Source organism: Natrix helvetica, assembly GCF_964273705.1.
Source record: "Natrix helvetica genome assembly, chromosome: 1".
Classification (NCBI taxonomy): Eukaryota; Metazoa; Chordata; class Lepidosauria; order Squamata; family Natricidae; genus Natrix; species Natrix helvetica.
In genome coordinates, this window is record NC_138548.1 from 147,334,663 (window position 1) to 147,357,269 (window position 22,607).

Below are 22,607 nucleotides of genomic sequence, written 5' to 3' on the forward strand. Positions count from 1 at the left end.
CAGTTTAAAGGGATTCAATCATTTTGTTTCATTAATAAGTTTAATTTTAAAAAGACTAATTAAAACTGCAAGCAAGGCAAAAGGAGAATATCTATTAATCAAAGTCAGATCTCATTAAAATTTAGGGTACGGTTAATAATTTGGTCATATATGCAATGTGCTTGAAATTGCCTAGGCTTTGACTTTGTCTCAGTGTTTCTCATTTATATACACATACAGTCAATTCTCAATTCAATTCAATTTTAATTTCAATTCAATTTATTGGCGCTTATAGACCGCCCCCTCTCCCGAAAGGGACTCAGGGTGGTGTACAGTCCATGTCAAAGAACAAAATTAAAACAATTAAAATTACTAAATGGACAGTATATATATACAAATATAAAATAGATGGATAAGAGGAGGATAAAAGATGTGCAGGACTGTATTGCTAATAAATAATTAAAATAAACAGACATTAAAATCCCAATACCCAATAAAATTAAGTCTACAGAATAATCCCCTTAAAAACCAGTAAAAATATAAATGCCAGGAGATAGGCGTTGAAATTATGCCAGGCCAGCCAGTCGGAACAGGTGAGTCTTTAGTTTCTGCCGGAAGGAGCGGAAGTCGGTGGTGGTTCTAATGTCGGGGGGGGAGGTCATTCCAGAGGGTTGGGCCCATCACAGAGAAGGCCCTACTCCTTGGCGTCGCCCGCTGGCATTGCCTAGCGGATGGCACCAGGAGAAGCCCCTCCCTGTGAGAGCGAATTGGCCGCTGGGATGTATGTGGGAGGACGCGATCCCGCAGGTAACTGGGCCCTATGCCATGGAGCGCTTTAAAGATGGTGGTCAAAACCTTGAAACGCACCCGACAGACCACAGGCAGCCAGTGCAGCTCGCGCAGGAGCGGTGTTACATGGGAGTACCTGGTACTCCCCATGACTGCCCGCGCGGCTGCGTTCTGGACTAGCTGCAGTCTTCGGGCACGTCCCAAGGGAAGCCCCATGTAGAGAGCATTACAGTAGTCCAGGCGAGACGTCACCAGTGCATGAGTGACAGTGCGTAGGGCATCTCGGTCCAGGAGGGGGCGCAACTAGCGCACCAGGCGAACCTAGTGGAACGCCCCCCTTGCCACGGCTGCCACATGGTCATCCATTGACAGCCGGGCATCTAGGAGGACGCCCAAATTGCGCGCCCGTTCCACAGGGGGCAACTGCTCGCCCCCTATGGCCAGCGTTGGAATTAGCTGACTGAACCGAGGTGCCGGTAGCCACAGCCACTCAGTCTTGGAGGGGTTGAGTTTGAGTCTGTTGTTTCCCATCCAGACCCCGACGGCTTCCAAACACCGGGACATCACTTCGACAGCCTCACTGGGGTGCTTTGGGGTTGAAACGTACAGCTGAGTATCATCAGCGTACAGATGGTATTCAACCCCAAAACCACGGATGATCTCCCCCAGCGGCTTCACATATGCGTTGAACAGGAGGGGTGAAAGGACCGATCCCTGCGGCACCCCACAAGTGAGTGACCTCAGGGTCGACCTCTGCCCCCCCGTCAACACACATTGCGACCGGTCAGAGAGGTAGGAGCCGAACCACCGTAAAATGGTGCCTCCGACTCCCATCCCCTCCAGCCGGCGCAATAGGATACCATGGTCGATGGTATCAAAAGCCGCTGAGAGATCTAATAGGACCAGGATAGAGGAGCAACCTCTATCTCTGGCCCTCCAGAGATCATCAACCAGCGCGACCAAGGCTGTCTCTGTGCTGTGTCCGGGTCGGAAGCCGGACTGGCGTGGGTCTAGATATTCGGATTCGTCAAGGTGTCGTGGAAATTGCTGCGCCACCACATTCTCAACAACCTTCGCTAAAAAAGGAAGGTTGGAGACTGGACGATAATTAGCCAGCTCCATTGGGTCCAGTGAAGGCCTCTTGAGTAAGGGCCTCACCACCGCCTCTTTCAAGGCAGTTGGTAAGGATCCCTCATCCAATGAAGCGTTCACCAGGCCCAGAAGCCAGCCTCGTGTTACCTCCCAGGATGCCAGTACCAGCCAGGAGGGACACGGGTCCATTAAACATGTGGTGGGCTGCAGCCGTCCACGCAACCTGTCCAAATCCTCGGGGGCAACAGAGTCAAACTCCTCCCAGAGTGGTCTTACAAGACTCACTGTTGACGGCTCGTCCGGGCCACTGGAGGGGGCCCATCCGCTCCGGATCTGAGCGACTTTGTCCTGCAGATATTCCCCAAACTCCTCTGCTCTACCCTGCAAGGGTGCCACCCGCGCCCCCTGTGATAGGAGGGAGCGGGTCACCCTAAACAGGGCGGCAGGGCGGTTATCCGCGGACGCAATAAGAGCGGCACAATGTCTACGTTTGGCCGCTCTCAATGCCACAAGGTAGGTCCGTAAATAGGATCTTACCTGTGTTCGATCAGACTCGGAGCGTGAGGACCTCCACCTGCTCTCTAGACGTCTCCTATGGCGCTTCATCGCCCTCAGCTCCTCGGTGTACCAAGGGGCTCGGGCGGATCGCTGCCGCAGGAGAGGTCGCAAAGGCGCAACCCGGTCCAAGGCCCCAGCCGCCGCCATATTCCAGGCGGCCACTAGGTCCTCTGACCGAGCGCGGGTCAGGGCTACAGGTAGCGGCCCAAGCTCCGTTTGGAACCTCTCCGGTTCCATCAGGTGCTTGGGGCGGTACCAGCTTGGACGAGCTGGCTCCGCCTCCTCGCGGTGAGGGGTAGCGACAGGGAAGTCGAGCCGGAGACATGAGTGATCTGACCATGACAAGGGAGTAATAACTAGGTCCCCTATTCCCAGATCATTCGTCCACTGTTCAGATACAAAAATAAGGTCCAGTGTGTGACCACCCTCGTATGTGGGGCCCTGAATTAGTTGGGTCAGGCCCATGGCTGTCATGGAAGCCATGAACTCCCGAGCCACCTCAGATGCTGCTCCCGTCGACGGCAGGTTGAAGTCCCCCATGACCATAAGCCTGGGGATCTCAACCGCCGTCTCTGAGATCAGCTTGAGGAGCTCGGGCAGGGCCGCTGATGTATAGCGAGGAGCCAAGTATACAATCAGCAGGCCCAACTGCCTCCCTGGGCCCCATTTAATACCTAGGGACTCACAACCGGGTATCTGAGGAACAGTGAACTCTCTCGGTTCTAGACTCTCCCGAATAACTACCGCCACCCTGCCACCCTTACCCAGGGCCCGGGGCTGATGGAATGCACGGAAACCCGGTGGGCACATTTGCACGAGGGGTAAACCACCCTCGTGGCCCAACCAGGTCTCCGTTATCCCTGCAAGGTCCAGCTCCCCCTTGGAGATCAACTCACTAATGAGGGGGGCCTTGTTGGTTACGGACCTTGCATTGCACAGCATCAGCCGCATGCCCTGTAGTTCCTGACCACCCAGTCTGCGGGGGTTGGTACAAACGACCGGGCGTAGCCAACAGCCACGGTCTCCCAACCGACCTCGTGATTTTCTCCTGTCCTCGCATCCCCCCCTCCCCGCGACCGATGTAATAAAACAACCCTCTACTGGAATGGCTTGTTCCCTCTCCCCCCCCACCCCGCTCACTCCCCTCCTTGACTCACCTGCTCGACTGGTGCTGGCTTCCCTCCCGGCCTGGTTAACCCCCCCCTCCCTGGAACCCCCTAAGAACAGTGTAAAACATTTCGATAAAAAGCCCCTCAGCTTCCGTTTCTTCCACCTCTTGGGGTTCACAAACCCGTCATCAAGGCAGGCCCTTGAAAGCGCCAAGGGCCATACCTGCGAGAGAGGGGCCTCTCGCAGGCGGAGCAGGTCTAGCCTTGAGTAGATTGATAAGATATTAAAACCCAATTGGGTAAGGGTGCAGATGGTAATAGTTAATAGTTAATAGCCGGAGGCTAAGATGTTAATGGGGAGCTGGAGGGGAAAATGTTCCAAAGCAGGTGGAGATATCATAAAAATGAGAGACAGTCCAAGGTGGTTGAAAGTAGATGTAGTTACAGATGTGGGTTCCTTAGTGAATGGGGGGTGGCCTTTTAAGCCCAGCTGTTCTTAGTCTTAGTCTGGTCTGGGCAGTCAGTTAGTCTGGTCTGGGCAGTCAGTTAGGCTCATCCATGGCCCTAACACGGGTCTCCAGTGACCTCTAAGGTTCCAGGCCATCCCCAACCATTATTTAAGGTCTTCATCTTCTTCCTACTGGTTCCCAACATCCTCACCTTGACCCCCCCATCCGGCATCTCAGTTCTCAGTTCTCTTAACATTCGCAGCAGTTTGGGGAAACGCTTCCAAGATTATCAAGACACCAGAGCAAGTTCCTGGGAGCATGGGAGCAGCCAGGATACGGCCAGCTGTTATGGGGGAGTCCCTGGCTGCGGTTCTTTCCACACACCCAATACCGCAGCCATCTCCCAATGCCGTTCCCTGCTGCCTCCCCATTCTGCTCACCACTGGGTGTCCTCTGGTGTCCTTTGGCGTTGTAAGGCGGCTCCCGAACTTCCATTGCCTCCCCGTCCTCTCTGGTGCCGCTGGCTTGCCTTTTCCCCTTTCCTCTTTCAAACTTCGCGCCGCGCTGCGCAGCTGCGATGCGCCGCCGCCGCCATTGCCTCACGGCTTCCTTCCTCAGCTTCTCAGCTCCGCTCCGCTCCTTTTGCCTCCAAGCTTCTCCGACCACCCCTGGTGGACTAAAACAAGCCCCAAACACGCCAGGGTGGTCGGGCTATCCGAATCTCAGCCCCCCGATGCCATGGGGGCCGGCGGCAACCTCCTACCCCTGTTGGGCGCTCCACGGTAAGCTAGGAGCTCAAACAGGCGACCGCCATCGCCGGAAGCTCCTCTCAACTAATGACCATTCATTTAGTGATGACCACAACTTATGTTGGCACTGAAAAAAACTGCTTATGACTGGTCCTCCCATTTACAATCATCGCAGTGTCCCTTGGGGTCATGTGATCAAAATCCAGCCACTTGGTAACCATGTATTTACGACAACTGCAGTATCCTTGGACTCATGTGATTGACACTTGCAACCTTCCCAGCTGCCTTCCAACAAGTAAAGTCAATAAGCAAAGCCAGATTCCCCTAATGACCGCATGATTCACTTAATGACAGTGGTGATTCATTTAACAACCATGGCAAAAAAAGTCTCACTTAATTGCCACTTCATCTAACAACAAACATTCCAGGTCATAAGGTCAAGGTGTTTTTTTTTCCCAAGCAGATAATTACTATACTACTATATATGGCTGGAAGTAAACAATATTATACATTAAGGAAGCTGTTCACACTTCTAGTCAAAAAAAACTAGAAAGCTAAGTTAGAAACAACCATTAAGCAACTATATATAGCATTCCAAAGTAACAAGAGGAGGAGGGAAGAGGACAACATAAGGCCACTACTTTACGGATTATATCAATATGTTCTACATGGGGCTGCTCTTCACTCAAAGAACTTCAAGTGGTCCAGAATGTAGTCACATGAGCCATGATGTGTCTATATGAGAATTCTGCCATGTAAACTAGTAATTATCTGCAGGCATCAAGGTGCAATTCAAATTGTTAGTTGTCATCTGTGAAGCTCTTAATGACATAGGGAGATTACCTGAGAGATTAACTATAGTGTCCACACATCCAGTACAATCTGATAGAGCTGTCGTGCTTCATATCCACCTATTAAACAATGTCATCTGATGTGTGACCCAGCAAATGTGCCTTCTTGGTATTGAAGCTGCCCTTTGAAAAGCAAGCTCCCAGAGATCCAAACAGCCTACTCCTGCTCTCTTTTAGATGTGGTCCCTTCCCTTAAGCTTGATTTAGAGTTACCCACAATTGTATGCAGGCATCGTCACATGTCTATGCTGCAAAGGGGCTGATGGGTAAGCATAGGTTGCAGATAGCCGACACACAGACCTCCCAAAACCCAACTGCAGGTTTTGTGGCGGTGTGCATCCTACAGGCTGATTTGTTGATCCAACTTCCTGTTCTGTGCTTTGTTGTTTGAGCGCCCCCCTAGCCAGAATCTTACATTTGCACAAATATAAATGCAACATCTATGCAACCATTCCCAAACGACAGATGGGTACGTTCCCTGATGTGAGGCAATGAAGAAGTGTAATCCAGGCTTAAGCATTGAGCTAAGGTACAGTGTGGGACCAATTTGGGATGGTTCTGCTGTTACCGTATCAGCTGCCTCTCTCTTTGGATATCTTTTGGCCTTTCCTTTTTTATGATTTCGATTATTGAACTGATTTTTTTTTTAACATTATGCTCAAAATTGCTCTGAGTGGGCAACTTAGAAATGTGATTGACTAAGAGATAAATGATAGCTAGATAAATGGAAAGACAGACAGACACACTCACTCACTCTTGGGTGATGAACTACATCAGCTCTACCTACTTAAGAGGCATTTTCCTAAAGTGATATTGTTACTTTTAAAGAACGAATAAACGAATCGTAATCTTGTCAATGTGCACAGACCAATCATTCTCAGAAGGATGAAAGACAGAAAGCAAAAAAAGAAAAAAAAAAGAAAAAAAACAATATACACTGCTATGAGTCTTTGAGGAAAAAACAGACAGAAGCATACCCACTACATAAAATGTACATCCACATACTGCATAATTAATGAAATAAAGAGTTTGGTATAAAGTAGTCAATCCCGATCAAAACTACCACCAACTGCAACAGGGGCTTCACATTCACGAACTACTGTATTCATACGACAGGGTATAAATCTATAAAGAAATGCCAAAGCTTAAATAGGCCCTCCCAATTTTGAAGAAGATCATTCCAGAGACTTCACACTCTGTGGCCAACTATCTTTAGAATGCGGCCTCAGCTACAAATTACACTTTGTTACACAGCTATATTTTAAAAGGCAAACTCAAGATCAGCGAGGGCACTTAAGACCAGATGCCTGTCCTTGCAATATTAGGCATGTCTAATCACAGAAATGGAGAGAAGTCCATTCCCCATCCCATTGCCAATCCATATCAATTCTCAGGAGTAATATAAACCCATACAGATTAGTCATGTATTTTTCCTTGATTATTATATATTTATAATAGTTAAATGATAAACAGTTAAATGATATATATTTTATTAGCAGTAAAGCACAGCAGGGTTAAAAAAAATGTAAAAATTATGTTTGGCTTTTACATTTTGCTATCATCACACACCATCATAAATTATTCTTGCTTTCTTATTTTATTTCCTTTGACCTAGCCAAGTTAAGGTAAATACACACCATGTAGTCCTTTGAGATCTGGAAAAGCCACTGATGATAAATGGCTTGAGAACATTTACCCTATCAGATGGAATGCAAAGCTCAATTGGGTATAAATCATTTCAGGTATTTTAGCCATTTCAAAAAACAAACAAACACCCAAGTACTAGAACAATGTTGCCACTTTCTCATTACAAGACTTCATCTCTCAAGGGTGCCTCTTTGGACCCAATAATTCTCCATGATGTACTAATGGTTTGATTCCATTCTCAGGAGTGCATTACCATGCAGCTTGAAAAATTCACGGGGCCTACATTACATCATAGTTGTTTTCCCCCCTCAGGATACATATTACTCTGATGCTCAAACAGATGTGAGCAACTCAGCAAACAACAAAAACATAACAGTATTTTGGTCCATGAAAGCAGTTTGCTTTTAATTCCAGCTCCTCAAAAATGGCTCCTACTTTTTATTAGGAGATCCTCAGCCAGCATTACCACTTCTCCTACCTTATGTTAATGAGAAGATGAGAAATATTGGTGAACACACATTACTGCCCAATATTACAGTCGAAATCATTCTAGAGATAAAACAAAATATAACTAAATTCCCAGATGAACAATGCTTCCCCTTCCCCCAATAACCTCACCACAAAATAGATTATTCTGATTTTAAATAACTGATATGTATAATTACTTCACTGGTAGCATCCAGAATTCCTTTATTTAAATTTCCTGGAACAAATTTGATCATTTAATTTTTTTAAAAAAACCTTGAAGTTTTATAAAAGATTAAATTCAATCTACATGATTTGAAATTTCTATATTCGCTGAAATATGTAAATGGCAACAAATACTAATTGGCATCTCCAACTTGCAAGAACTTCAAAAGTAATAATAAGCTGGAAAATAACTCTTTTATGTTTTAAGGGTTAGGTACAAAACCAAACAAACAAATAAACATAATACCATCATTCAATTTCCCAGGAGTTTATTAAAGAAGATACACTTGTTCTTTTAGATGTACAATTTCAAAGGTGGTTTTCACAGATGTCAGCCTAGTTTTGTCAAATCAACAGGCGATGCTGACAAAAGGGACAATGAAAGATACACATCAAATTTCGAAACTTCTTTTGATAAAACATTTTAACAATCATCCAAACTTCAGAGTATTCAATATTTAAACACTTAAATATTTTAATGCATATTTATTCACTAGGGAGTTCTTCAGTTATAGGGAACAGAATATATAGTTTCCACAATGGTTAAAAGCCTTCACATAAGAAACTTGTTCTACCATGAAATCTACAACATGCTCAGCTCAATGGCTTTAGTCCCTGACTAAAGGAATTTTAGGCACGTAACATTTGGATCACATTACAACCTTTGTTGGTTGAAATACACATTGCTTTGCTAGGAAAGAAAGGCAAGAGTAAGAAGCAAAATTCCCTACCTATGATCATATCAGAATGGGAATTTAAGGCATTAATATGGTCACATTTGTCTACATGTATTCCTCCAATGCCTTCTCTAACCAGGACGTTTTTAAAAAATGAGATTATCACAAAACAAATAAAATGTGATGTATAGGGAGAGGGAGAACAAGTCATATAACAGCCACTAAAATAATTTCATTTAACAATGCTTATATTCTGGAATACATAATTAATAAAAAAAATGCTTCAACTACATCTCTAAAAACAATTCTATGAAATACTATTTTTAAAAAATAAACCACTATTGTTTTATATACAAGGATAAACATAATTTGCACATTAGGTAATTGGATTAAATGGGAGAAGAGAACCCCATCTTGTGAGGAGGTATTAAAATTCTTTTTATTGTCACATTACATGCAAATTGCTGCTAATGTGTATTTTATCAGTGTTTCTAAACAGTTTCTGGTGTTCACAATTTACACAAATTTATGACCAGGTTCCACACATGTAAATATGAATGGTAGACCTCAATATATATGTGACTGAATAAGAAAATTATCTTTTGATTTCATGCCCTTGTTATTTGGATATTCAATGTTTTGGATTTGAATATAAAATAATGAAACATATTCCTAATTATATCTGTGAATAGGGAGAGAAGCATGGAGAAGCCACAAAGTTGCAGTAGAAAAATGCATATTCAAATCTTGGCCATTTCTTGAACAAACTGAGAAAAGCCCGTTTGAACCCCTAAGAGTTTTTTAGAATAGTTTTCTACTATCCCTTTGCCATTGGATATTTTAGCTGGAGATGAGTGGAAATCTAAAACATCTGAAACATCAGGTTTGGTTACTATTGATAATTGTCTTCAATTAATTGGATGCAGTCTGACAAGGCGAGTTGAAGCAGCAGGATCACACTGCAAAAATGCTTGGCAAAATATAAAGAATTGGTCTCTCAAATGAATGTTTTGAACTAAAAAACAAAGCTCATGTCTGAAAGAATACTAGCATGGATACTGTTGGGCAAAATAAACCAAAGGTTTAACTCAATTATATGGCAGCTTCATCAATCCTCTAGTTACCTTGGGGGTGGCAGAGCCTATCAATTTGTAGAAAAGCAGCACAAAAACAATTTACCTTAAATCATTAACATAATCTCTGCCCCCTTAATTTCAGGCCTCCTATGGCCTTTAATTCCAACACATTTGAAGGGCACCAGTTAGGGGACAGTTATTCTATACCAAGCCCCTGCCCTCACACCTTGGACTCATCCTTTAAACAAATAAAAACTTAGGTTGAAGGAAGTGACTTCACCCTTGTAGCTCAATCTAGAGAAAAAATCAGCCTTGAATCAAGGAACTCTCTATCTGTCTTATGTCATTACAGAATGCCTAAGTCAGATAAACTTTAGCAGGACTGAAATTCATCAACTATTCAATGCACCCATCAACTGAAGAACAGACGGCACATTTGTAAACAGTGCTGAGGACAGCAGTAGTAATGCTGCATTAAATGTTCCTATGAGCTCTTCTCTGAAAAGCAATGTCAGATGGCAAAATACGTACATACATACCATAAAAGGCATTATTTACTGATGGCAAAACGTATTCACATCCTTCCCTTTTTCTTTCACTATGAGGCCAGAACCTGATCATCCAAGTGGATAGCCATTGCTCAATTCAACTGATAACATAAGTTCAATCTTTGTCTCCCTTTCTCTTCAGTGTCTGTGTCTTCCCTATCAACTTTGTTTCTCACTTATTTAAGATAGCAAGATATCATTTTTTCTGTTTACATTACAGTGTATACTATATACAACATGTATTGCTTGAAAAGCTTGAAATATGGTACAGCATAAATTTCTTGAAATGCTTTCTAAAAAAAATACAGGTTCTTAAACAATTTCCCTTTATTTTTTTATTGAAAATTTGCATGCAAAGTATTGGTAACGATGTGGTTCCCTCCTAATACATAGCCTACAGTGTAAAATAGGAAACCTCTGCAATTCATGTCATCATGCTATTTTTGAGGACATTTATGTGGAATCAGGTTATCAAAAGAGTTCATATTTGAATATCAGCCCAAGTAAGCTAAGTTTAATGTGTGCTTTGAATTAGAAGAAAAGCTTTGCTTTCCTCCCAGGATAAAGGAATATAGGTAGTTAGATAGGATAGCCATGATTGCATTTCACTCAAAATATATTTTCAAATCTGCCTTTAGCATTCTAAAGAACGTCACATAGCAAAGAATGATAGGAGACAGAGAAACAGCGAATATGCTCACAGCTTGCATATTTTCAGGATAGAAAACTCTTAATTGTATGAATACAGTGGATTTTATAAGATAAACAGAATACTGAAAACAACACCCCACACACACAGATTAAACATTTTGTAGAATGATAAAGAAGCCATGGGATCTTTGCAAACACAAATATATTCAATTGTTGAATGACAAACTGAAAATTGAAATTTATGACATAAAAACATCTCCCGGAGACAATTAATCCATAAAATACTTTCAGCACAAGCCTGTTGGAGTTTTACATATTTAAACAGTGATATGCTCTAAAATCTTTGGAATGGAAGGAACAATGGTATAAATCTTAAAAGAAGATTACTAATTCACATGCAGAATAGCTACACTATAAACCTGTATATCTCAGCTTCTCCTTTTGTAACTATGCATATCCCAATAGTCTTCATAACTTCTTGCTGTAAACCAAGCTGCTTTTAAATTACAGGATTGGGTTAGCCAAAGCTGATAGCATTTACACACGCATATAAATCTACATTTGGACTTTTTATGTGCTATCAAGTTAGTATTGACACTTAATAACCACATAAATAACTTTCTCCAGCATGATCTGTCCAATGGTGCATTGCCTTTAAAAAAATGCTTTCTATCTGCAGTAATTACTGTATTTTTCAGAGTATAAGACACACCAGGGTATAAGATGCACCAAGGTTTTGAAGAGGCAATTTTTTTAAAAAAAGTAGGTAGGTAGATAGAGGGATAGAGAGGGAGAGAAAGACAGAGAAATACGGTAGGTAGGGAGAGAAAGTGAGTAGTTAAGTAGGTATGTAGATAGGCAGGTTGATAAAGGAGAGAGAGAGAGAGAGAGAGAGAGAGAGAGAGAGAGAGAGAGGGAGAGAGAGAGAGAGAGAGAGAGAAACAGAGAAATACAGTAGGTAGGTAGGGAGAGAGAGATGGTGTAAATAGGTAGATAGAGGGATAGAGAGAGAGAAATAGAAAGAAAGAGAGAGAGAAATACAGTAGATAGAGAGAGAGAGAGAGAGAGAGAGAGAGAGAGAGAGAGTAGGTAGGTTGGTAGGTAGAGGGATAAATAGAGAAATACAGTAGATAGGTAGGGAGAGAGAGAGAGAGAATAGGTAGGTATGTAGGTAGATAGAGGGGGGGAGGGAGAAAGAGAAATACAGTAGGTAGGTAGGGAGAGAGAGAAAATAGGTAGGAAGGTAGATGTTTCCAGGTATATTTATCCATGTGCTGGTGAAGGAAATCACTGACAATCTGCAGCACCTAAGACTTTGTTTCTGCTGGCACAGCACTTGATCAATCAGTTAAAGAATTTTCCAAAAAGAAAAAAAAAGTTTTTGCACTCTGCAAACCTCCCATAAATGGCCCATTATTCACGAAAACGAGCCCACTTTTTTTTTTTTACAAAAAAGGCATGAATAGCCTTGGGGGTTGCTTATAGAGTGCTCCTGCGGGGAGGGGCCAAAAACGAGCAAAAAACAGCCCGTTTTTCGCGAAAAAGGGCCTGCTTTTTGTCAATAAAATTGTATGCATAGCCTTATGGAGGCTTATAGAATGCTGCTGGGGGCTGGGAGGGAAAAAAGGGCAGTTATTTACTCATTTCTGCTCTCCCCAGCCCCTAGGAGTTCTCTGAAAGCCTCCATAAGGGTATGCACGGCCATTTTGGTGAAGGGACGGGACTTCGGGAGGCAAAAAATGCTGTATTCGATGTATAAAATGCACCCAGATTTTCAGCCTCTTTTTTGAGGGAAAAAGGTGTGTCTTATACTACGAAAAATACGGTAATTATATACTGTCACTGAAAATGCCCAATACAAACTGCTTATGACTCTGATTTAATGCTGCAGTTATAAACTGCAGGGCTTTGGGAAAACAAAGAGATACAGGTAATTCTTGAGTTACAACAGCTGGAACTGGAATTTACTTTAGTAAACACGTGGTCATAAAGTGTGACATCACATCACTGCATTGCTTCACAATAGCAATCTTAGCAGACCTAGTTGCTTTTATAAATTCAGAATGACTTACGTTGTTAAGTGAGGACCTCATTTAATGAAAGGCTCTGATTATCTTACCCAGTCAAGATTCAAACCAAACAGGATATTCGTTTTAAAATAGCATAGTTTAGTTCTGTATTTCTTATATCCAATATTAATATAAATTATTAAACAAAGCATAAGTGGTTGAATTCAAAGTTTCCAAAGCCCGCTTGCAATGCTCATGGGATAACACTCTGCATATCATTCAGATCAAGCCTGCCTCTTAAAGAACCTTATTTTCAAGTTGTATGAGTATAAGATTATCAATTTCTATGACCTCAGCAGCTCACATTAGATTTAACTGGATGAAAGAGGTTTGATTAAAAATAGTGTTACATCTCCCATTACCACACCTATTAGTTCCCTAACCACCCTGAGATATTTTAAACATGACAGGAGAAGATGTTATTAGTAACTACTTCCCTATTATAGAAAAAGAATCAGCCTAGTCATAATAGCCTCATATTCATTTTGGAACCAATCTGCATTTTGCAATATTTCCACTAGATCTTAACATCTGCCCAATTAAGATAGTACTAATTATTGTTATAAAGAGGGCAGGATCCAAGAATGCTCAACTGCTTTAAATTAAAGAATTTAATACACACAACAAATTATCCATATGAAAACCAATAAAACGGAACTCTCAACCTAATCCAGTGCACAATTACCTCAAAGAAAGCTCTTCTTAATAAAGAACGGCTACTTCTACGAGAATAGGCTGGATTAAATGAAGTTCATAGGCACAGAAGCTATAACTCTAGGTTAATTCAACCTTATTTTAAAATACACAAAATTCTACCCTTCATCTTCAGAAACATCACAAAAAGTGTGCTAATTTGAATTGGCTGACTTTTTGAAATATTTCAAAAGAAACAAAACAGTGTTATCATTTTAACTAGTTATACCAATCAAATCTGGAATATCACCCTAACAGTTTCTAAGGCAAAATAATATTCTTCAAGTGGCTTACATTATTTACACTTTATATTTATTTCTAGTATGTGGAATGCCAAGCTTAACTTTAAATTCACAAAATGGCCTTTTTAGGTTACAGAAGGCTTGCTCTGCCTCAATAATCTGAGATTTAACATTTCTACTGTATTTATTTGGAATACATAGAAAAAGCCTTTTTTTTTTCTTTGAAAAAATGGTTTAGGTTGCTGAGGTTGGCAGAGATATGATAAACAGCTGTAGACCTATCAGAACTTGCCCAAAAGCCTTCAACATTCCGGAATATTACAAGCTGATTGACCATGACTTTATAGTCAATGCTAGTAGCTACGAGTGCAGTGTGGACAACAGCTTGCCTTGTTTATGGATGTAATATTGGCAGTGTTTGTCATTGTCCTATGCACAAGCAACAGAGAAAAGGCCAAAAACAACTGCTAATTTATTAAAACCAATTTGTTAATTTGGATATCTAGCAATATATTCTAGAACAAATAAACAATACACATTCAATAAAAATCCTTTTTCTCTAGTTAACATTGTTGACCCTGATTTAACACGTAATAATCTCCGTGGATGCCTATTCACATTCTTGGACAATTAAAGAACAAAAAAGCCTCAAGTATTTCATCAATCCTAATAAAGGCAGTTGTTAGAACTAAAATGCCTCCAGTTAACAATCTGCAAAGTAGATCAATAATTCCTAACCTATACACCCGGCCTCTATTTAGAATGGAGTTTAACCTCTAGGCACTGAAAACTTTCACTATTACTTTCTGGAAATCTTCTATTAAGAATTAACCCTAACTGGAACTCAGTACTAAGGAACTCATTCCAACTTCTTACCAGACCAAAAGCAGAGATACAGAATGCTATTCTCTGTAAGAATAATTCCAGAGTGTGCCTCTAGCAGTACTATTAACTACAGGTTCTACTAAAAATTCCATCTGAGTCGAACCCCTTATGTACAGTTAAATTACATAGACCAGGAATGTCAAACTGGTTTCATTGAGGGCTGTATCAGAGTTGTATTTGACCTTGGGCAGGTGGGGGGGGGGGGAATGGACATGGCCAGGGTGGGTGTGACCAGCTCAACGTCACTCATGTCAGGGGTATCTGTGGTGGTCTGAGCTCTCTGCCAGTGAAAACAGGTGCCCGAGCTCCATTTTTGACTACGACTGCCTCCGGCAACCCTCTATCAGTGAAAACAGAGCTTGGGAATGCCACATGCAGCCTTTGTGAGCTGTTTTTGCTGGCAGATGCACCACAAACAGGTCCTCTGCTGTTTCCAGGGCGGCCTCCTGGGCCAGATCTAAGCACCCTCCGGGCCAGAACTAGCCCCCAGTTCAGCCTTGAGTTTGATACCCCTGATATAGACTAACTGAAATGTTATACATTAGCAATAAAATGGTACTACTATGAAAAAAAAATGAATTGTACAAACCTACTCATCAACAGAAAACACTGTAAACAGAAATAAAACACAACTTTTGTGAGGCTATTAAAACTTTGAAATAACTTTGAAATAAATGTTGAGAAGCTGGTTTTACTACATTAAATTTAACACAAAAAAAAACTGATTTTCATTCTTTATATATTTATGGAATACATTTATATAATGCTGTTTTATATATAACATTCTAAGAGAAGCTTACAATAATTAAATAATATTATATGAACATACAAATGCATATAATATTATTAATATTAATAATTATTTCACAATTAAATAGCAACATAGTAATAGCCAACAGGGTTAATTATTCTTGCCTCCTTATTTTTTTTAATATATATATTCATATTTCAATGTTTTATTGTACATTCCCAGAGTCCCTCTGAGAGAGATGGATAGTATGAAAATGAGAAATATAAATAAATAATACAAATATAAATAAATAGTCAATAGTACATTCAATTTATAAGCAACCATATTCTTAATATGTTCTATTTCTACAAATGATGTAAACCAAACTTACATTTATTGATAAGCTATGAGTATAAGTGATAATATTAGAACTGGCCAATCACAATCTTTAGAAGCAACCAAATGGAGGGGGAAAATGTCAAAAATGCTTTGGCACTTGAATCTTCCAATAAAGATACTTCGAAAGAACTCTGATTATGTATCATCACTCACTAATTTCTAGTTGGGGGGAAAGGACAACAACCCCCGCATTAAAAAATGATTAGGCCTTTGAATTTGCCTTTCCCCAACTTGATTTGATATATTTCTTACATACACGATGGTGTTTATTTCTTAGCAATATGACATGTTAATTTTAAAAATTTAACCATTTTAAAAATGCATTACCTTATACTATTCAAATAAGTATTTATGCATAATTTTAAATTATCAAGCTGCAATTTCCCGAAAACTCTATTTACAATCACTAAAAGGAAGAGACTAAACAAAGCTGCATGTGTTGAAGCATTCTCTACATCCTATGCATTAGCTCATCCTAGATGTGTGCTTCTGGATGGATCAATGCAGAGTCTGTCATGCATTTTTGGTTATTTACAAACACAGTTGACATGTTGCTGACCCCTGTAATATTTGCCAAGTGCCTTGCAGCATCTCGTAATGGCCACTGGCACTGGTATATCCAAAAACCCTTCGAAAATACAACCTAACAGTACAGTACTGTCACAGTATGGTATGATGAGACAGAATGTCCAAAGGGATTTAGGGAATTAAAGGGATTTAACTCAAGGGATTTAGTGATTATTAAACATGGGATTATTTTAAAAATTTACCTATAATTCATCTAAAAATAAAATACCTTTCATTTTAAGTCCAAGATCCAAAGTGTGATCTTTCGAGTTAGAAGCAATAAACCAAAGGCACATGCTGATGCACATGGAAGTGTTATTCAAGGTTACACTTGAAATAATTTCAGTTGATTAATGCAAGATTAGTTTTCAGTCTGCATAATGTGCATATAATAAAAATAATAAATTAGATCCATATTTAGAAGCAGGCAATGGAGGGACTGGACTTTTTTTCCCACCATGCTACAATCTGCTCACCAAAGGAAATCTCCGTCTGATTTTAGAGGATCCGTTTCCCCCTTCAATTTTGAACACCATAACTTGCCTTATTCTCAATATCTACCATTATGTGGAGAAGCAGGCAGGAAAGTCCTTGCTATTCCATTTGCGTGGATTTAAATCTAGATCCATCGAAGACAAAGTAAGAAATACTATCTCCTTTCAAGCAATGGTAATGTACTACAACAGGCACAATATTTGCAAAACAGCAGGAAAAACACTTTTTCTAAGATGATAGTGATTCTTGCAATAATCTATCAAAAGCATAATGAATATTTGTTTTTAAACTGTAATAACTATTGTTTGTTGCATTGAATATTGTTACTGCAGAAAACTAGTAAAGCAGTAAGTCTTTAAAAAAATTCAGAAGGTGGTATCTGAAATTTCCAACACTTCTAATTAAAATCTGTTACATGATTAATGATACAATTCTAAACATTTTCTTTAAGAAAATAATATAAATTTGTCAAAATTGCTGTTTATAGCCAGATAGGTATAAAGTACAAACAAACCACAGTTGAATTTCAGGCAAATATTTTGGCTATATTTGTTGCTAAGATCAGAGTTTTAGTAGTAAATAATGAGAATTTTAGAAATTATGGAAACCACTTGTATTGCTAAATCAGCTCTTTAAAACAGACTATATGTTGTGTAGCTTGTTTAAACTTGAATATTATTCTCATTGCAAATTGTTGTTTTATACATGGTTATGAAGTTCATTTCAAATCATGGGTACAAAAAGTAATCCTGATCTTCAAGAAAAGTGGTAGAAGTTGGGGGGGGGGGGTGGAGAGAACATGCTCAATGCTAGTATTGCTAGTTCATACTATACAGATGAGCCACAAAAAGGAACATTTTTTTCACTTTTTCTAGTTGTTCCTACAAAATGAGGTGTGTTAATACTTACAACAGCAAGATCATGCCTACTAACATATTTTTGTAGGAGTAAAGAATTGAATAATCTGAAGGAATTGAAGGAAAGAAGGAAGGAAGGAATTTTACTGCTCTTTAAAAGTAAGACAAGGTTCACTTTTACTCAATTCACAATTCATAATGCCTTCAAAGCAAGAAGTAAGAAAAAAGAGGAGGTTGAATAATTTGGCCCAGCAACAAGAGGAACATGGGAATCAGAGGTGGTATTCAGCAGGTTCTGACCAGTTGTGGAGAACCAGTAGTGGAAATTTTATGTAGTTCGGAGAACCGGTAAATACCACCTCTGACTGGCCCTGCCCCCACCTATACTCTGCCTCCCAAGTCCCAGCTGATCGGGAGGAAATGGGGATTTTGCAGTATCCTTCCCCTGGAGTGGTGTGGGAATGGAGATTTTACAGTATCCTTCCTCTGCCACACCCACAAAGCCATAGTCATAATGCCATGCCCACAGAATCGGTAGTAAAAAAATGTTGAAACCCATCACTGATGGGAATGCCTGCATTATTAAGTTTATGGTTGTAATGTGTTGTCTGATTGAACAATCAGGCATTTGTTTTAGAAACTGCTAGTTTATACATTGGGTATATCTCACGAGAGCCAGTTCACTACAGGTTAAGTCATCAGGCTAAAAACAGAGAGACAGGGAGACAGTTTGCTATAGGTTAAGTCATCAGGCGAAAAATAGAGAGACCATAACCATAGTGATCTTGGGACAGCCGCTTTGTCTAGGAAGGAGATAATGGCAAACTACTTCTGAAAAATTTTGCCAAGAAAACTGCAAGGACTGTCTAGGCAGAATTTGAGAATCAGACATGATAGAATGGAATAAGTATATCAGACATAACCATTTTATATATCTTTGAAAGATCTTAAGTTGTTAACTTATTATCCCAAAGCACTTCATCCTAACATTAATGCTTTGGCAGTACGAAAAACTGACATGTAAGACTTAGGTATAGAAAAAGGTCTTGTTTTATGGTTACCCAAGAGGAAATTTGTAGTATTGTTAAGGTTATAGAAAAATATAATATTTTTAAATTTTATATCAATATAGAAAAATATTGATCCACTGTTGCATTTTAAACATAAAACAGCACTTTCTAAATAAAATCCTTCTGAACTTGCTATTTTTAAATAGGAAAAATGTGCAAAATGTCCCCATAGCTTTTAACTATGACCCACTTCATTTTGAAATGAACAACAAATCGGACATTTCTGTTGCATTCTTTAACTATTATAGTATGTTTTTACCCTTTTTTGTCCTATAATAGTTTATCTATTTTTATACAACATGAAGGAATTTTGCCTTCATTTTATTTAAAAAAATCTCACATTATCCCTTTGAGATAGGCAATTGTTAAATACTTCTTCATAAAAACAATTAAGGGTAATTAATATCTTTTAAAATCCAAAAGCTGCCAAGCAACCATTATTCTTTACTTTCTCCATCACATTAACATATTTTCAAATATTGGACTCTTCTGGGGAAAATGTTGCTTAGTTAAAGGCAAATTAGGAAGGCAGATTATAAATATTATTAAAAAACTAAATTATAGATTCACTTATAGATTGCCTTGCTTGGATGTTCTGGTTCCAATTGTGACTGTAAGTCAAAAAAACTTTTGTTCTTTTAATACTGCCCAATACACTTCACAATAACAATTCTTCCAATGATGAAGCATGGTAGATAGAATAATAATAATATTGTACAAGAAAAAGAAAAAAAAAGATAAGGAAACAATAATTTCCAGAAATTTCATCACTGATCGATGTTTCTAATGAAGGTCCTCCTTTTCATTCTTTTATTCTCACTATCAGCTCTTTAAAGATAGTGGTCAATGTATGACCATAACTGAGCCCAAAATTTCCATTGCCAGGCAAGAAAGTTGTTGTTAAATGAGTTTTGCCCTATTTTATGACCTTCCTTGCCACAGTTGTTAACTGAATCACTGCAGTTGTTAAATTAGCATTATGGTTGTTAATTGAATCTGGCTTCCCTGTTGACCTTGCTTGTCAGAAGGTCGCAAAAGGGGATCACATGACTCTGGGACATTGCAACAATCATAAATATAAATTTTAGCCACATGACCATGGGAATGCTGCAATGGTTGTATGTGTGAAAAAAGTCATAAGGCATTTTTTTCAATGCTGTTGTCACTAAACGAATAATTGTAAGTTGAGGACTACTTGTAATGCATCAGTCACTAGTAGCCTTCATTAAGACTATTTCTTTCAATGTACTATATTTTAAAAAATAAACATTGTCACATCTTTATGGTTGAATTGACTTGGTTTCCACTTATCTTTTAAAACAGTCCCAACAGGTCAAGATTCCATAACAGAGTACATGCTGTGGCCCTCATTCAATCACTAGCAATTCTAACTAATGAGTGTGGAAAGAATTTAGCCTGAGTATTTGGAGAACTATGGTCAATCAAGAATGGGCCATTTTAGATTAAGTAGGATACTGGACAAAATGTAAAGGTATCATCATATTTTCTTACCCATTCATTTTATTTGACTGGAGTGAGACTTTTATTATAGTTTTTGAAATGGACCCATGGACCACTTACAAGACAATTTAAAGCAGATTTGAGTGAAAATGAATACTGTCCAATGTAAAAATGTATATCCAAATGTTTCAATCGCATTCTATCTTGCACAATTTCATTTTAATATAATAAAGGTAGCCTTTTAACATTTGCTGAGAAACCTCTTATCGGTGAGGCTGCCAAACGCAACAAACTAGAACCCCTTGGCTTTCTGGAAAGATTCTTATTGCCAGTAGGGCAATGTAATAGAACCTGTCAAAGCAATTCTCCAGTTCAACTTATACTTAGCGTAATTAAGCTCTGAGTCTCAAGCTTCTCTCTTCCCTGAGCTGACGTGTCTTTTTCAGCAGCCCAGGTTTCTCTCGGGCTTTCCCAGGTTTTATTAGAGATTCCATCCTAACCTTTCCCGGAGATAAGATTCATCCAGCAATGCCCACAGATTCTAGAGTCTCTGTTCCTATGAACTCTCAGTATATCCTTCATATCATAAATGTTAAAAAAATGATAGTTTTACTTAGAAAACTCTGATTAGTGAGCAATAACCTAGCATAAAAACATCCCATAAAAACCATTTTACCGTATAATCTCTCTTTAAAAGTAAGATTTCGACACCCACCCACCCCCCGACTGATATCTGATTTGTACTGACTTCAATCCCTATAGGCTAGGTATGTGTTCTTTTAACATGAACTCATGGAATTCTAGAGTTGGAAGGGACCATAAGTAATCCAAAATTCTACAATAGGCATGAAAATCAATTAAACTACCTTTGAGAGGTACTTTCTAGCCTCTATTGAAACATCCAGTGGCTGAAGACATCTTGTACAGTTCTTAACAGCTAGAAAGCTTTTCCTTATATTAAAGTGAAATCTAGGTAGCTGCAATTAATACCTGTTATTTCTATTCCTAATTTTCCATAGTTTTCACAGGGTAATAGTTCTGACATATCCCCAATAGCATGTCCGTATTAATATATTCTAGACCAGTGTTTCTCAAACTTGGCGACTTTAAGTCCTGTGGACTTCAACTCCCAGAATCCCCCAGCCAGCATAGCTGGCTGGGGAATTCTGGGAGTTGAAGTCCACAGGACTTAAAGTCGCCAAGTCTGAGAAACACTGTTCTAGACACATGTACATTACTTATTGCTGACACATGGTGTGGTAAAACAACAAAGTGTACACCTTTGAAAAGCTCAAACATTTGAAACAAGCAAGCAAATTGTGTTTCTCTTGTTTCTCACTTTTCATACTTAACAGGTGCTCTTTTTCTTTTGAAATATAGGTTTCTATGGAAAAAAAAACCCTGATGATATGTGTTCCTTTGCTTAACATGAAAAACAGTCTGCAGCTGTCATGCGTTTCTCAATCTCTAATATCCATGGTAGCAATTAATTTTTTTTTTTTACCACGGGTTAAAATAACAGAACGGGAAGAAAATTGGAACAGTTACCCTTCATAAGCTTATTTTCATCTATGAAAGTTCCAGTGACATATGAGAATAGTTTTGCAAATGTCTCATAAATGATTGCAATTTTATATGTTCAGCACCTGGTATTTAGATTTTTATAATGCTTCATAAAAATGAGCAAATCGTGGTAGCAATTTAGGAACAGAAATAAGTATCATGGAATAAGATGTTCCATGCAACAGTTCAGAAGCAGCTCCAAGTCTGTGGGTTGATTTGGGAAGGTAAACAAACTTATTTCAGGTTCCACACCTTGTTGTCTCAAACCAGAGCAAAAGCTTATCTCTTTGCTGCAATGTGACAGATTTGTGGTTTATTGCAGATGTTACTGAGAGTAATCGTGTCCATTCTGCTCTGAAGTATGTTTGGGTCTGAAATTGAATTTCTGAAATTTATAGTCATCTTTGATAGTTGTGAAAAATTCGAGAATAAATGTCCCAAAATACCTCCGGGCAATGGTGGGTTTCAACTCCCATTCCAATCGGTACAGTTGGAACAGGGCCAGCAGCGTCCTCATGGACGCTTGCGGGGCACGCATGCGTTCTAGTGCCTCCGTGATGCTCCGCAATGCTCCATGATGCTCCAGCTGCTCCACGGAGTGTCGCGCAGGCGCTGTATGTGCCATGCATGTGCACATGTGCGGCAGTGCAGAAGCTTTAAAGCACAGGTAAGCAGCGTGGGTGGGTGGGCCCTCCGGAGCACCGTACCAGA

At 39.8% G+C, this 22,607-nt stretch overlaps 1 protein-coding gene across 5 annotated transcripts in view; it reads right to left on the reverse strand.

Moving 5' to 3' along the window:
* GTDC1 (glycosyltransferase like domain containing 1) overlaps nucleotides 1-22,607 on the reverse strand; it is a 288,481-nt gene that overhangs the window by 192,890 nt on the left and 72,984 nt on the right. The window lies entirely within an intron of this gene.